This window comes from Prosopis cineraria, unplaced genomic scaffold, assembly GCF_029017545.1.
Source record: "Prosopis cineraria cultivar Desert tree isolate PC_DT_omini unplaced genomic scaffold, ASM2901754v1 PC1059, whole genome shotgun sequence".
In the NCBI taxonomy this organism is placed as follows: domain Eukaryota; kingdom Viridiplantae; phylum Streptophyta; class Magnoliopsida; order Fabales; family Fabaceae; genus Prosopis; species Prosopis cineraria.
The window spans coordinates 6,750-22,878 of record NW_026556384.1 but is presented as its reverse complement, the minus strand read 5'-3'; the positions used below and the strand labels follow the sequence as shown (position 1 = coordinate 22,878).

The 16,129-nt window shown below is 24.7% G+C and overlaps 1 non-coding gene across 1 annotated transcript; it reads left to right on the top strand.

The window, feature by feature from the left end:
* The first annotated feature begins 6,525 nt into the window (after positions 1 to 6,525).
* TRNAM-CAU (transfer RNA methionine (anticodon CAU)) lies at positions 6,526 to 6,597 on the top strand. The gene has a single exon. It is a non-coding gene; the product is annotated as a tRNA-Met (tRNA).
* The last annotated feature ends 9,532 nt before the right edge of the window (positions 6,598 to 16,129 follow it).

The following is a 16,129-nucleotide window of genomic DNA, read 5'->3' as shown; positions in this document are numbered from 1 at the left end:
TCCTGTCTACTAACTAAGGATGCCATGACTGTTAAATCACCTTCAATTGTTTGCGAGCCCTCAACATCAGAGATTGAAGCTGACTGATGTTGTTGTTTTCCTTCTTGTTATGTTGTTTTTGTTTTTTGCTATTTGCTGTCTTTTCTGCACTATGAATCTTGTTCTCTAGACTTTTATTCTGATTTTGAAATGGCATGCTAGCTTTTTGCAACAAAAAAAAAAATTGCTAGATATGATTATTTGATTGAATCAAATTTAAGCATTATCAAGCCCAATTATCAATATAAAATAACTATAATCAAAAGTGCTTATATAAATTGAGCTTTTTGAACTTCCCATTAAGATCCTATATTTTTTAGAACTAGGCCTAGAAAAATAGAAATATTTGCCAAAAAAATTAGGCTTGGCCCTTAAAGATATGTTAGTACTCGGACTACTCCAGTTAAGCAATTGTTTTAAGAACCAAACTAGTTGGACTATCGACTAAAACTATTAATGACTTGATTTGGATAAAAAAATCATTTTCATGGTTGATTTGAATTGAACTACAATTAAGCTATTGTTGAACTGAAAATCAGAGTTAAGGAAGAAATTAGATTGATTTTTAAAAAATTGGATAAGTTTAAACTTAATATAAGAAAAGGCTTAAAAATAAAAAATAAAAATTAGACCTTACCAAAAACAAACTTCATTATTATAAAAAAAAAATCATTTTTTCACCCTCACCTATATATGGCATGAGACCATTTTTTTTTTTTACAAAAAGATGAGCCCATTTTTCATGAAAGATATTGACACTTATATGTGCAATTATAAATATGTTTGAGTGCCTGATTTAACCAAAGTCTACATATATTTTGACACATAAAATTATAATTTATAATGTTGTAGGATTATCACAATGTTGTGTTGTTTTATTAACAATTAAACATCTTGTGAATTTATTCCTTATATATTAAATAAACATTTAATATTATGTTTTATTTAATTATTATGATATCAGTTTGATTGTTGATCTAACCTGTTGAAGCATAAAAATTAAGAGTCACTTACCTTTTCAGTTTAACATGTTATCTAGATTTTAAAACATTGGTTCAGGCTTTGTATTTTTTTTTCTTTTTTTAGTATGTGTGTCGCTGAAATTATTCAAAATTATTTTATTCAAATTGTTAATTTCGTAAAATAGGATGGTTGAAATTGTTTGATTTATTTCAATTTTTTTTTAGATTAATATATGAAAACAAAACAATTTGTTTAATTGTATGTTGTCAATAACAACCAAACTTAAAAAATACGCAATTAATTGGGAAAAAAAAAAAGAATTCCATTTGAAAGAGTACCATCTTGGCTTGATGTGAAACTGAATTTATGCCACGTGTTGAGAATAAAAATACATATAAATATTAAAAAATAATTTTAATATCTTGAAAGTAAAATATATTATTTTTTCTTTTATTTTATCTTAATTATAAATAATTTTATTTTTAAAATTTATACTAATCCCTTTTAAAATTAATAGTTAAAAGTTACAATATATAAATATATCTTCTACTTTAAGTTTTTATTTTCACCCATTTAATCATTAATTGATAATTATTATTTTTGATATATTATTTAAATTTTTATTCATATTTTAAATTTATTAGTCATAAAACTAATTTATTTAGTGTTTTTTTAAAAAATTAAATGTATACTCCATCATTTGAAAAAATATAAAACATTTTTAATTGAATTTCAACTCAAATAAAATGGTTACTTGTCTTTAAAATTGGATGTTTCACTCTAAATAAATATAAAATAATTTATTCATTATGGACATTTTTGAAAAAAAAAAAATCATTGGTTATATCTTTAAACACTAAAAATACTTTATCTTTTTTTAACATTCAACTCTTAAAAAATAACCTCTTAAAAAATGCCTCATATTTTTTAATAAAGGAAGTAAATTATTAAAATAATATTTTAAACATGTTTCTGCCAAAAAAAAATTAATGAAATAAGAGATAAATTAATCAATATAGATCATGTTTATGTTTATTTAAATTTTATAATCTTGATTAATGAGACTAAAGTGTAAGTTTTAAAAATAAAGAAGAAGTCTTTATAATTCTAACAAAATAAAAGGAATGATAACATATTTTACTTTATAATTTATTAATTTGTACAAATTAAAATCTAAAGAATATTTTATTTTAAAAAATTTTATGTTCATACATATTAACAATATAAATAATAAATTATTTTATTTTAGAGTGTATTATCTCATGTAAATTAAAATTTAAGGTTTTCTTAAGATATCCCTACAATCGACAAGTATGAGACTAAACTTTTAATGGGATAATACTTACAAGAAATGGCTTCTATTTTGTAATGTGTTACTCTTATACATATTAAAAAGTATCATTATTTTTTAAAATTTCTCACATTTTGCAATTTAAAATATAATCTAGCTTATTCATTTTCAAAATGTGTTGCCCATACATCACCTTAAAGAAAATAAAAAATATGCTATAATGAATTGTACTACAATTTATGTGATAATATTATTTATAAATCATAATTATAATGGTTATAAATCAAGAAAATAATTCACCATTTATCAATCATACATGTTAACATTGCAAGTAATATAATGATTATAAAGAAAAGATTAGGTGTATAGTGGAAGATAAATTCATTAACATTATATACTTAATTTGTAGCTCATAATTTTTGTTACTTAAACTTGAGGCACATAACTACATCAATATTTTTTATGGGTGTTCAAATTATAATTAAATTTTACATATAAATAATATAATAATAGGTTTTTATTCCTTATGCATTTGAAGAATATAAACAAAAACTTATTTTATATATACTCATACAAACTATTTTGATTTGTGACCCTGTGTTAATAATAAATACTCTCTTCATTTAAAAATGTAAGACTTTTAACTAAATTTTAACCTTAATAAGGTGATTACTTATCTTTAAACTAATCTTATTTTTTCATATTTATTTTTATTTAATAGGGTGTTTCACCCTAAAATAAATATAAAGTGATTTATTTAATAGAGGCACTTTTGAAAAAAAGGTAATGATTACACCTTAAAAGTCTAAAAATTATTATATTTTTGAACATTCAATCCCTCAAAAAATACCTCATACATATAAAAAATTCTTTGTATATCTAGCACATATTATTTTACTAAAAATTTTGTATTCACCGTTAATTGTTAGTATAAAATCCTAAATGATCTCTCAAAATATAAAAATCTTATTATTTTACACCTTATTTAAATTTTTAAAATTTATAAATGTAAACCCTACTAATATTTTTTAGTGGTAGGTCTTACACGCTACTTTTTTCAACCATACTATTTAAATTTTTAAAAAATTAAGTTTATTAAAATATCATATTCCCTCCATTACCTTTAGAGCTATAACATCCTTAAATTTTAAATTGAAATATTTAAGCCTGATTAAACTAATTAAGTTTATTAGAAAAGTATGTGGCTAGAAAGACTTAATGGACGTGTTTGGTTACCTCTCTAGCCCTAAACACAGATCCAAAGGAAGTAGAATCACCCGAGAATGAAAAGAGCAAGAGAAATTAAAAGGCTTCTGTGTCATATATCACAACTTGTGGACTAGGCCACCATGGCACCTCTGTGTTAACACGCCTGAGGAGGCCCTCTCTGAGCTATGCATTGCAACACATTGTGGGTCTGCCATGACGTATGGTTACTTTTTTCTGAAAAATGATTACAAAATAAAGCAAAAGAAGAGAGAGAAAAACAAAGGGGTGTGAAGGAGCAACTGAAGAGCTATGCTAAGGTTTAGAAGATTCAAAGTTTTAGAGTGACTTGAAGTCTTAAAACATTAGAGGTAAGATCTCTAAGTTTAAATCTACTTACTTCTTCCATTTTTCTTGATGATGAAAGTCAAGGTTCGATTAATAATTATGATTTTCGATCCATTAGGTTATGGGTTTGAATTCATTGACTTAAATAAAGTTAATGAGAGTAGATTAAGCTAATAAAACTTGGTATTTATGGATTTATGATGATTGATGGTTGGAAAACATTTAATATATAAAATTTTTCATAAATATGTTATTTGGGGACAATGTAGTTTCATTAATGGCCATTAAAAAGCTTAATGGTGTTAAGGAGAGTTAGAAGAAACCAAGAAACCCTATGTGTAATTTCATAAGAGTAAAGAATGAATATTGAGAGTGAAGAAATGTTGAGTTAATAGTAAAAATTAGCCCAAATGTGGATATTAATGAATTATATTGTAAATGTTTGTAGAGTAATCACCTTAGCACCATTCAAGCTTCTTAGAAGCTTTAGAAGTGAGTATTTGATGGGTGAAATCTTTAACCTCTTAAAGATTTGAGGTAAGTGGGAGAATTTTACCTTATACTTTTGTGTGTTAATTAATTCATTGATTTATGATAATAATTGAAATGTATAAAATTAAATGAATTGAAAGTTGGTATCAAACATTTAAGAAAATCCACTATGCCGATGTTTGCAAAAACTCAACGATATGTTATATGCAAAACTTCCTTGAGACATGTGTGAGGATTTCTTGTGACATGATCGTGTGAGGAGTTCTATGATTGCTTATTATGAGAAGTTAATGAATTTGCATAATATTGAGAAGTTCAATGATCCTTGAATTTGTGAAATGTGAGGAGTATATGTTTAGAGAGTTTAATGACTATTCAAAAATATGAAGTTCACTGAGTTTGGTAGTGGAGTTTAACGATTTGATTGTCTATAATATATGATTATCATGTATGTAATTGGATACAATGATGAGATGATACATGCTTGATTTTTGAGTAAATGCATGCTTGAATTGTGTATATTTGTGCATTATATGATCTTAAGAGGTAAGAGTTCGTCTAGGTAAAAAAGTAGATGTTTAAATTCACGTGGTATGACTCTCATCCGAGTTGATGGCTTGCCTAAATTTTTTATATACGCGATGTCTCACTTCTTTAATGAGAAATTATCTCACTGGTTCAACGAGAGACTCAAACTTAAATAATTTTAAAAGGAGACAAGTTTATTAAATAATTATCTCAAAGTTCAAGATTAAATACTCAAAATAAGAAACAAGCATCGTAGGACAAATTATTAAACTCTTTTTTTTGCCAAAAAATATTGAACCTTGAGAGCGTTGAAACTTTGTTGGCAAGGAGCATTTTTTTAACTCTATTATATCATTGCAAGCTATATCTTCCCTTTCCAGTTATTATTAATATTTTTTCTTTCACATTAGAATTTTATATATCCATAATCCATGCATACACATAACATTGCTTCTTTTTTTATTTAAATTCTAGACAAAAAAATCATTTTTTTATTTTTTATGTTTTAATTTTTAAAACTCTCATTCCGTTTATATATTATCCAAATTTTTCCTAAGTTACATTTTTTTATTATAAAGTTATTTTCTTGAAACATTTCTTGCTGGTCTTATTTTTTTTCTTGAAAAGCGATTTTCAATCATGTCAGATTTGAAGAAAGAGAAGAATGGATAGATTTCATAGTCAAATCTAGAAAATCCACACGACCAGTCCTATGTCAATTTTCGTGATAAAACATGAAAGTATGCATTAATCCAATGCTTTAATTCGATATTTGAATTCATGGACGAGCGTTTTTTTTGGACAAACAAAATTTCTGAATGTTTTCAAGAAGAGGAATAGAGAACATTCCAATTGATCCGCGATCCAGTAACCACGACTCTTATCCATAAATTTAAATTTGTGATATTTACAATTTGGCTCTTTAATAAATTATAAATGTCACTCTAATTTCTACACTTTAATTACATAACAAGTACACCCCTGAGCGTTATAAAACTTCAATTTAAACACATCACTTTATCCAGGCTTAATGAAATAATAGCCACACATTATAAATATTTACATGTGTGGCCCTCATATGTTAAAATTTTATTTCCAACAATTTCCCACTGAATGGCATATGTAAATCTTAATAAAAAAAAAATACATGTTTACCGCATGAACTCAAAAGCATATGCCATTCTATATACATATACAGGGTATAAATAATTTGGTGCATTAATTAAATTAAGATAGGATCGTTTCTTATTTTTGAAATAAGGAAGTTAAAGCATATTATGTCTTCACACCCCTTTTTTTTAAAAAAAAATATCATTATATTTTATCACTAGAAACTACCTACAATCCCATTAACACCATCGGCGACCACCACCATCAACACTGATTTAAATGTGAAGGTGGAAATTATGAGGCTATTTATTTTAAGAATCTTTTGGTCTCGTGTGTTTTCTTTAAGAAGCTCTTTATTTTTATATTAATTTGTCATTCATTCAACCAAAATAATCAATCTTCAATTTATTTATTTATTTTTTGAGTGGACCTCTCCGATCTTTATCAATTCCAAATTTGTGTTCAGTCTCTTCTTTGTTTTTTTAATTTGCTTTGTAGTTCAAGACATGTAGACAATTTAAATATTTGATTGCTTCTTATTTCAACAAATCAGAGTGGCGCAGCGGAAGCGTGGTGGGCCCATAACCCACAGGTCCCAGGATCGAAACCTGGCTCTGATACAGAGTGGCTTCCAATGTACTGCGTATTTTTTTTTTTTTTTCTGGCTGGCGTCCAAAAACTTACGACTGTTTCTTTTTTTTTTTTTTTAATACAAAACAGAGGACTTTATGACTAACAAGCCTTTGGACTATGGCTTCCCATAGGCCTATCTTCTAGAACATGTGTCAGTCCAATTCAAGATGGACTTGGCCCAAAAATATTTTTGATTGTTCATTTAACTTGAAACATGCAAAGGGATATCAGAACGTTTTGGTTTAACTGGTGGAAAGAATTGAATCATACACATAACATTGTCTCTTTTGTTTTATAAATTTAGAGATAAAAATAATTTTTTTCATTTTTTATGTTTTGATTTTTAAACTTCTCATTTCGTTTAGATAATATCCACACTCTAATGTTTCTTTAAAAGTTATTTTCCAGGTTTCTCTTTAAGTTCCCTATACCACTTTATTTATCCTCCTTTCATTGAATTTAACTATTTGAAAACTTTGAATTAAACTGAACTTTTTCAAAATAATTTGAAAAGATATTAATATTTTTTCTCATTATTCAACACTCGTGCAGTGCACAGGTAAAAAATAAAAACTAGTTTTTTTATTAAGTCACATTATTTTATTACAAGATTATTTCCTTGAAACATTCCTTGCAGGTCTTATTTTCCCTTGAAAAATTTAAAATAGTCTTTCAATCAATGATAAAAAGTATCCTTTAAATGATTAGCATGTGCAGATTGGTTCATCTTTTGCTTTACTTTTCTTTTGAACGCATCATGTTGTCTCCTTACAACTTTTCTAAAATTTTCCAGAAACATTTAGTTGATTGATTAGCCCTTATTATTTATTAAATTACAGTCTTAATTCAAAGGTTTTTCGCGAATTTACATAATTTAAATTTTATTTTGATGCTTACATCTCAAAATATTGCATCTAACTTGCGTACACGTTTCTAGGCTCTAGCTATGGCCTTCCCTTTTATTGCTGGATTATTCTGGCTATGGCGTAAATGGGGCTCTAGTTTCCATGCTCATTTAAGGGTTTGCTCATCCTTAAGATTAGATCTAAATTATTCAAATTTTAAGTCAGATAGTTCAGATTTAATGTATTATTATATATTATATTTATTAAAATAAAAATTTATAAAATAATTTTAATATATTTTTTATCTTTAATCTTATCTAGATTTAATTTAGTAGGTTTAATTTAATATTAAATTAAAATTTTTATAATTAATGTATATTAATTATCTAAATGATTGTGTAGAATAAATCTAAATAATCAATATACATCAATTGTAAAAAATTTAATATTAAATTGAACTTTTTAAATTAAATCTAGACTAAATTAAAAATAAAAAATTTATTAAAATTATTTTATAATTTTATTTTAATAAATATAATATTTAATAATAATATTTTAAATCTCGATTATCTAAATTAAAAATTTAAATGATTTAGATTTTATCTCAAGAATGAGCAAGGAAATCAATTTTCGTAAACGGCTATCGCAATAACAAGCTTTTAGGACAAAAGTCCGAAGTCATGCAACCATGAAAAACAATAAATAAATAAATAAAACCCTCAAGTCATTGACTAATCAACAACAGTTTTCTCCTCTTTTAATTTTAAAAAATTTCCCAATTGTTTAAAAAATTAGAAAATACATAAATTTCTACAAATTAATCAAATGAGTGAAATAGTACACACATCTCTCTCAATTAAGTTACAATTACAAATATTTTACATTACACTTTTGAATAATGATTGTATATAATTTAAAAATAAAAATCAGAATTATTTAATTTAAAAAACTCAATTTTTTAAGGAAATTTTCATATTTTCTGAAATGAAAATGGGATTTATTTAATATTTGTATATAGATGTAAAAAAACATTTTTTCATATTTTAGTAAAATTCAAGGAAAAATATATTTGTTTTAAAAATTGAATAGATGTATATTGTTTGAATAGAACTAAGAATATATATGTGTGCCTTGATTTTGAAATTATTCTAAAACTCAAAAGACTGAAGTTAAATGTATTGAAAAATTATTATTCAAGACAAGAAATGAAAACTTTGCAATCCCAAAGGTCATTTTGGTTAAATAGTTTAATTTAGAAAATTCCTCAAGTGGAATTTCCTTAATTATTTAATATTCCATCTCTCTGTTTTTTTTTTTTTTTTTAAACGGCATGAACAATTTTAGCAGTGACTTCCAGTGTTGAAATAACTTAGCATTCAAGATTGTATCAGATCCCAATACCATGCTTGTGAATGAAATATTGTTTTTTTTTTTTTAAGATTCATTTTTTTTAAATGGCGGAAAAAGGAGATAAAGATTCTTCCCAGAAAATAAACTCAGGGAAGGCTGGAATAAACTTAAAGTGCTTTAATAATTTCCTTCGAACAAGTCCAACATTAAGATGCCAAGTGTAAAGTTTAAACTTTTTGAGAACTACTCCCTCCGGTCTTATTTATAAGTTATTTTTGCCAACCTCATCAATACTAGTACAATAAAAGTATAAGAAATAAAAGTAAATAAAATTTCAAACATGTCCCTATATAATAAATTTAAAAAGTAATGTCCTGTTATCTTTTCTCTTTAATGAAGGATAATTTTAAAAATATCTCTTCAATATTACCTAAAAAAAATGCACAATAATTTATAAATGGGACCAAATGAACCCTTTAAAATGAGATTTATAAATGAAATCGGAGGGAGTATACAATAAAAAATTAACACATTTTTTTTAAAAAAAAAAACTGAATTGACAAATACTTCCGACCGCTTGTGAAAAGACCCTTTTGGTAGCAAGAACCATTGATTGATTCAGGCCATGAACAAGTAATAAAATACTATTTGATATGACTAAAGAGTATGAATGATAATTAAAAGACTTTTCAAGGCATGCATTGATCAAACTATGATTCTTAAAACTAGACATGAAGCATGCGATGCGAAGTCATGGGTTCCGTGTAACAAAATCTATTGTTATTTTATTTATAAGTATTTTTAATATTTTTTTAAATCAAGATAAAATTTAAAATTTATTAACTCTATTTAAAAAATTAATAATTTTTTAATATTATCCTTATTAAATATATATATTTTTTAATAACATATTTTTTTCTTGCATCCAATGGAGGTCAAATGGGAAAAATATTTAGGTAAGCCAAATACACCACGTTATTTGTAATTTATTCGATAAAAACATGATATTAAATATAAATTAATTCTGATATTAATTATAGTAGAGACAAAGAAAGTAAAAAAAATTGAATATGTATTTTGTTATAAAAATAAAATCAATTAAAAAATATTATATAAAATTTTATTTAAATTATTTAGAATATTTTAATTGGACAGACTATAAATAACGTAATGCACTTAGTTTATCTAAATATTACTTAGTCAAACAAAAAAATTTGCACTAAAAATTTAACAAGAAGATTGATAAATATGATTAAAAAATTATTTTCTCTCTAAATAGGACAGGTGGAAATACTTTTTCAGTACATGCATTGATCAAGGTTGGTGAGGAGTTTAACTTGTTATATACTTCATTCATCCTATCTTATTTTTAAATTATTTTTAACGTGCCTTGTTGAAATTAATAACAATTTTAAAATTTGTTAATTATGTCTAAAAATTTAAGGTTAAAATATACAAAAAATTTCATAAATTTTGAAGTAATTGCATGGAATTCACTTACCTTTAAAAGTTTAAAATTAATCTTATTAACATTTAATTTTATTTTTTTTGCCACAAACTCCCCCATTACTAACAAAAATTGTCATATCATATTGAAAAAAAAAAAAAAAACATGACAGTTCGTGGGCAACTGATATAAGCTAATAATAAAAACAAAAGCATGGATAAAATTTTTATGAAGTTACTATTAGCTTATATTAGATGTCACATATGTTATTACATGCATTTTCTTAATAAGACATGGCAATTTCTATTAGTAAAATAATTAAAAAATAATATAAAAGAATCTGTGGTAAAAAAAAATTAAATGTTTTGGAGGTTAATTTCAAACTTTTAATAGTGAAAAGGTGATGTACAACCACTTTAAAATTCAATAAAATTTTATATATTTAATAAGAGATAAAAGAAAAGAATCATAATAAAAAATTAATAACATCGCTTATAATTAATATTATGATACCATTGATTAATCTTAAATTTAGCTGAGTCAAGTCTCAACTTAAAAAATTCTCTTTTAATATAACTTAAAAAATTTATATTTTTCTATATTAATATAATATAGCAAAATATATCATCAATATATATAGTATAGAAATATAAATATGCGAAGTTGCTATTCTTATGTTAAATAGAAATATAAATATATATGTATATATGTATATTAAAGAGATGATAATATTCTTAAATTCAAGCTCTAAGTGTATAATATTAATTAAATTCTCGATGAGAAACATATATTTTAAAGAAGTGCCCACGGATCGATTAAAAAAAAAAGTGCCCACAAGTTATCAATCAAATTAGTCAAAATAAAGACCTAGAATACTATAACTTACAGAGAAATATTGGAGGATAATGTTGACATAGTAAAGCTAACAAATCATGAACAACAAGTACATAATTTAAATAGTAAGAGGTTACGGTAACTTGACTAATAGTCTCAAGTTCAAATTCTGAATATGCAACTATATTAAATACATGTTGGGAGAGCTTTGCTGCCAATATAATCTCACTCAACTGTTCATGAATATTGAGTAATTGTATTTAAAAAAAAAAAAGAAGCCAACAAATCATAGGCTGAGCTTGAAGTCCACTAAACTAAGAAATGAGAAGGTAATATTTAACCAATCGAAATCCATATTCCATGAGATCCAAGTCCACATCCCACCTTAGCCGAATCTCATTGTTATTTATTATTATTATTATTATTGTTATTATTATTATTGTGTCTGATCCTAATCCTATGCTTGTGAATGAAATATTGTTTTTTTTTTTTTCATAAGATTCATTTTTGTTAAAAGGCGGAAAAAGGAGATAAAGATTCTTCCTTCAAAATAAACTCTGGGAAGGTTGGAATAAACTCAAAGTGCTTTAAGATGCAAAGTGCAAAGTGATATTAAGATGCAAAGTGTTTTAATTTCCTTCTCACAAGTCCAGCATTAAGATGCAAAGTGCAAAGTTTAAACTTTTTTGAGAACTAAACAATAAAAATTAACATAAAGTTGTAAATTGTGGGTTGTAATTGACAATTTTTTTTAGATGAAATTACAAAAATAGCTGAGCTCTTGTGAAAAGTTTCTTTTGATAAAAGAGTTGTTGATTCAGGCCATAAACAAATAATAAAATACTAATTAATATGACATAAGTGTGTGAATAATTACTTAAATGACTTTTCAAGGCATGCATTGGTCAAAACTATTACTCTTATATATATATATATATATATATATATATATATATATATATCACTCTTAAAACTAGGCATGGCATGTGATACCGAGTCATGGGCTCCGTGTAACAAAATCTATTGTTATACCTTTCAAGACATGCATTGGTCAATATTGTTGGTGACAAGTTTAGCTTATTATACACTTCACTCATCCGATTTTATTTTTTATATATTTTACTGGAGTTAGAAAAATTTAAACTTTATTAACCGTGTTTAAAAATTTATTGATGTTTTAACTTTATCTCTATTACACATATATATATATATATATTAACTGATGCCAACATTTAATCAAAAATATAAGTAGAAATTTGTGATAAAAAATTAATGATGTATCTTATTATTAAAATGAGAAAAATAAATCTATCTACCTCTACCTTATAAATATAATTGGATGGAGTTCATAAATCATATGTTATTATTGGTTAAATTTAAATTTAAGTTGAGTCAAGCATTAATTTAAAAGATTATCTTTCAATATAACATGCTTATTCTTAAAACTTGAATTTGGAGCCTTATTTAAAAGATTTTGAGTCTCGTATCACTTAACATAACTATTGTTAAATTTTAAAAAAAAATAGTCGATAAAGTTGAATCAGCTTATCCTGAGATCTTAAGTTTAAAGCTTAAGATTTGTAATCATGTTAAATAAATATGTCAAAAATATTTTTGAGTTACATATTAACTATGAGACTATCATTAAAAATAACAGGGTGATACAATAAAGGTTCAAATTAGTATAGACAAGAAGTGATAATATTCCTAAATTTTCTTGAACACTTGCAAATACTATTGAGAATAATGCCTGTATTCACATAGTAAACCTAACAAATCATTAAGGTTGAAGTCCACTAAATTGGGGAATGGGAAAGGGAATATTTAATCAATCCACATCCATATTGCATGAGATCCAAGTCCACACCCCACCTTACCCGAATCTCATTGTTCTTTATTCTCTTTTTAATAATAATAAAAAAATCATGGAGCATGAGTCGAAGGATGGCCACAAAACAACTTAAGGGGCATGAAAAAGAGTTAATAAAAAAATAGGAGAACAGGTGGGGATAGGATAGGTATACACAAATAAAGGAGAAATGGAAATGGATGGGGACAAGCACGTGCGTTGGCACATAATGAAAAACAATAATAAATGTGTGGTGTCCGCGTAAGAGAAGTCACACGCCACTTAAATTCTGGCAACCCCACTCCCCCATGGGCCCCACTGTCTTACGGTTTAAAAACTCACCATCGTGCTTTTCATGCTCGTCCTCCATTTCAGTTGCTTCTCCTTCAAAAAATATGAACTCCTTTTAAAGTCAAGAATTCAAATGGGCCAAGTTTATCTAAATTAAAAGTTTATATAATTAAGTTTAATTTTAATTTTTTTTATTAAATTTAAACTGACCCATTAAGTTTGATCAAAATTATTAACTCTATAAAAATATAATGTTAGAAATTTCAATAGTTGAGCTTATTTGGATGAAGCTCAAAGTGTCCTACGATCGAGCCTATTCAAATGAGGTTTAAAGTATTATATTCTCTTAAAAAATTTATAGTCAAGATCAGGCTTGGCCTGAATTACTGGTTTGAATTCCTTTTGTTTTAAAATATAAAATATTTTTAATTAAATCTAACATCAATAAGATAATTACTTATTTTTAAATTAATCTTATATTTTTATATTTAATTTTATTTAATAAAATGTTTCACCTTAAAATAAATATAAAATTATGTATTCAATATAGACACTTTTAAAAAATAAATGATAATTATATTTTTAAAGATTAAAAATATTTTATATTTTTAAATAGAGGGAGCATAGATAAGGCAAAACGTAACTATTATTTCCCCTGTAATTATATTCTGATTTGATATTAATACTTTTACTTTATTTTTATTACTTTAGATCTCTATAATTTTTCTCGTTTACGGTGTTAACTTCTTTACTCTTAAATAGGTTCAGAGGGATGACTCTGCAGTACTGAATGTAATTAACCGTGTTAAATTGAATGTTAAAATAAAGAAGAAAAATACAGACCAGTCACAGAATAAAGAGTAACAAGATCAATTGGTGTGGTGACTGGACATAGAGCAGAGGCAAAGAGACCAGTTTGAATTATGTGAAAACAGATGAAATAAAACCTAACCTTTGTGTGACGCGCGATGAAATGATACTAATTACATTTTTGATAATTAATATTGTTAGTGCTACATTAATATCATCTCTCAGGACAAATCTAAAAATAGAGAGACTAAAATTGTAGACAAAAAAAATTATAGAAGCTTGAAATAATGAAAAAATACAAGAATCAATAACAAAATATGATAAAACTACAAGACTTACTAATTGTGTTTTCCTCGCAACATAAAGAAAGAAGAAAAAATATGAGTTACGTGATTATGTCATACCCCCTCAATTCTATATATTACATAAGTTACTCCTCATAGTCTCACTTATAAGTTATTTTTAATATATGTTATGAAAACTTAAAAAAAAATTCAAACCTCATTAATTATGATTAAAAATTTAATAAATTTTGAAATTTATCCTTACTAAATGTATGTATTTTAAAAATGAAATACTCTAGTATTTATAAGGGGTAGGAGAGTAAAGGTAAAAATATAATCATTGAAGTGTTTTATAAATAACATTAAAATAAATATTGTCTTTACAATCTGCCTTACAAATAAAACTAGAAGAGTGTCTTTTAGAAGGAGTTAATGATCCTTTTCCTAAGTCGCTTTGCATAAAAGATGAATCGTTACTCACTCTATTTCAATTTCACCCTTTGACAATTTTCAATAAATAAAGAGTAAAAACTTACATGAGAGCTAGTGTTTTTAAATATTACTCTTTTCATTTAAAAATATAAGATATTTTTAAAAGAGTTGGATATTAAAAAATATAAAATATTTTTAAAAGAGTTAGATATTAAAAAAATATAAGATATTTTTAATTTTTTGAGGCGTAATCATTGTCTTTTTTTTTAAAGTGCCCTATTGATAGTGAATTTATATTTATTATAGGATATTTAATAGGTATAAATATAAAAAGATAGGATTAGTTTGAAAGTAGGTAATTACTTTATTAGGGGTGAGATTTGGTTAGAAATGCTTTATATTTTTAAACGGAAGGAGTATTATGTATATATTTCCTCACCCCAAATTATAAAATAATGTTTGAGGAATGTTTTTATCCCAAAACACAATATAATTTAACAAAAAGAAAAATTCATTAATAATATTTTTCTAATATCATCATTAGATCGAGAAAAAATTGAAATTATTATAAATTTAAAATTATGTTAAATGAAATATATTTTTAAAAGTTTATAATTCTTCCGTTAAAAATATAAGACATTTTTAATTGAATATTATTTCTTAAGAAAGTAATTACTTGTTTTTTAATTAATCATATCTTTTTATATTTATTCTTATTTGATAAGATGTTTCACCTTGAAAAAATATAAAGTCATTTATTCAATAGGAACACTTTTAAAAAAATATAATGATTACACTTTAAGATACCAAAAATGTTTTATATTTTTTAACGTTTAACTCCTTAAAATTAATTGAGTGAGTAATTTTTATTTTAAAAAGTAAGTTTATAAAGTATTATTATTGAGTTTTATTGGTATGCTAAACTTATATCAAATTATCTTATAATTTGAGATGAATACAAAATTTAATAAAAGTAAATTAAAAAATTTCGTTGTTTAAGCAAGATCAATAATTTAACTATATGTCCTTAATTTTGGTAAGTAGTTAAGAATAATTTATAAATGGGACAGGAATGAATACCTCTTAAAATGCTTACAAGAGCTTATAATCTTACTCCTATTTATAAGGCACATAATTAATTTTTTTATCTTTTATTTTTTATTTTTATTAAATTTTTAAAAAATAATTTATAAATAAGATTAAATATTTTTAATATATTTATTTAATACAATTGCATACCAGAACTCAAACTTGATAATTTTAGATAAGTTGTTTTAATTTCTCTAATTAGTTGAATCATTTTTCATCTTATCACTCAAAGTAATTTATATAAAAAGTTTGTTTGAAAAGCTACACAGTACTTATTTCATTTTTATT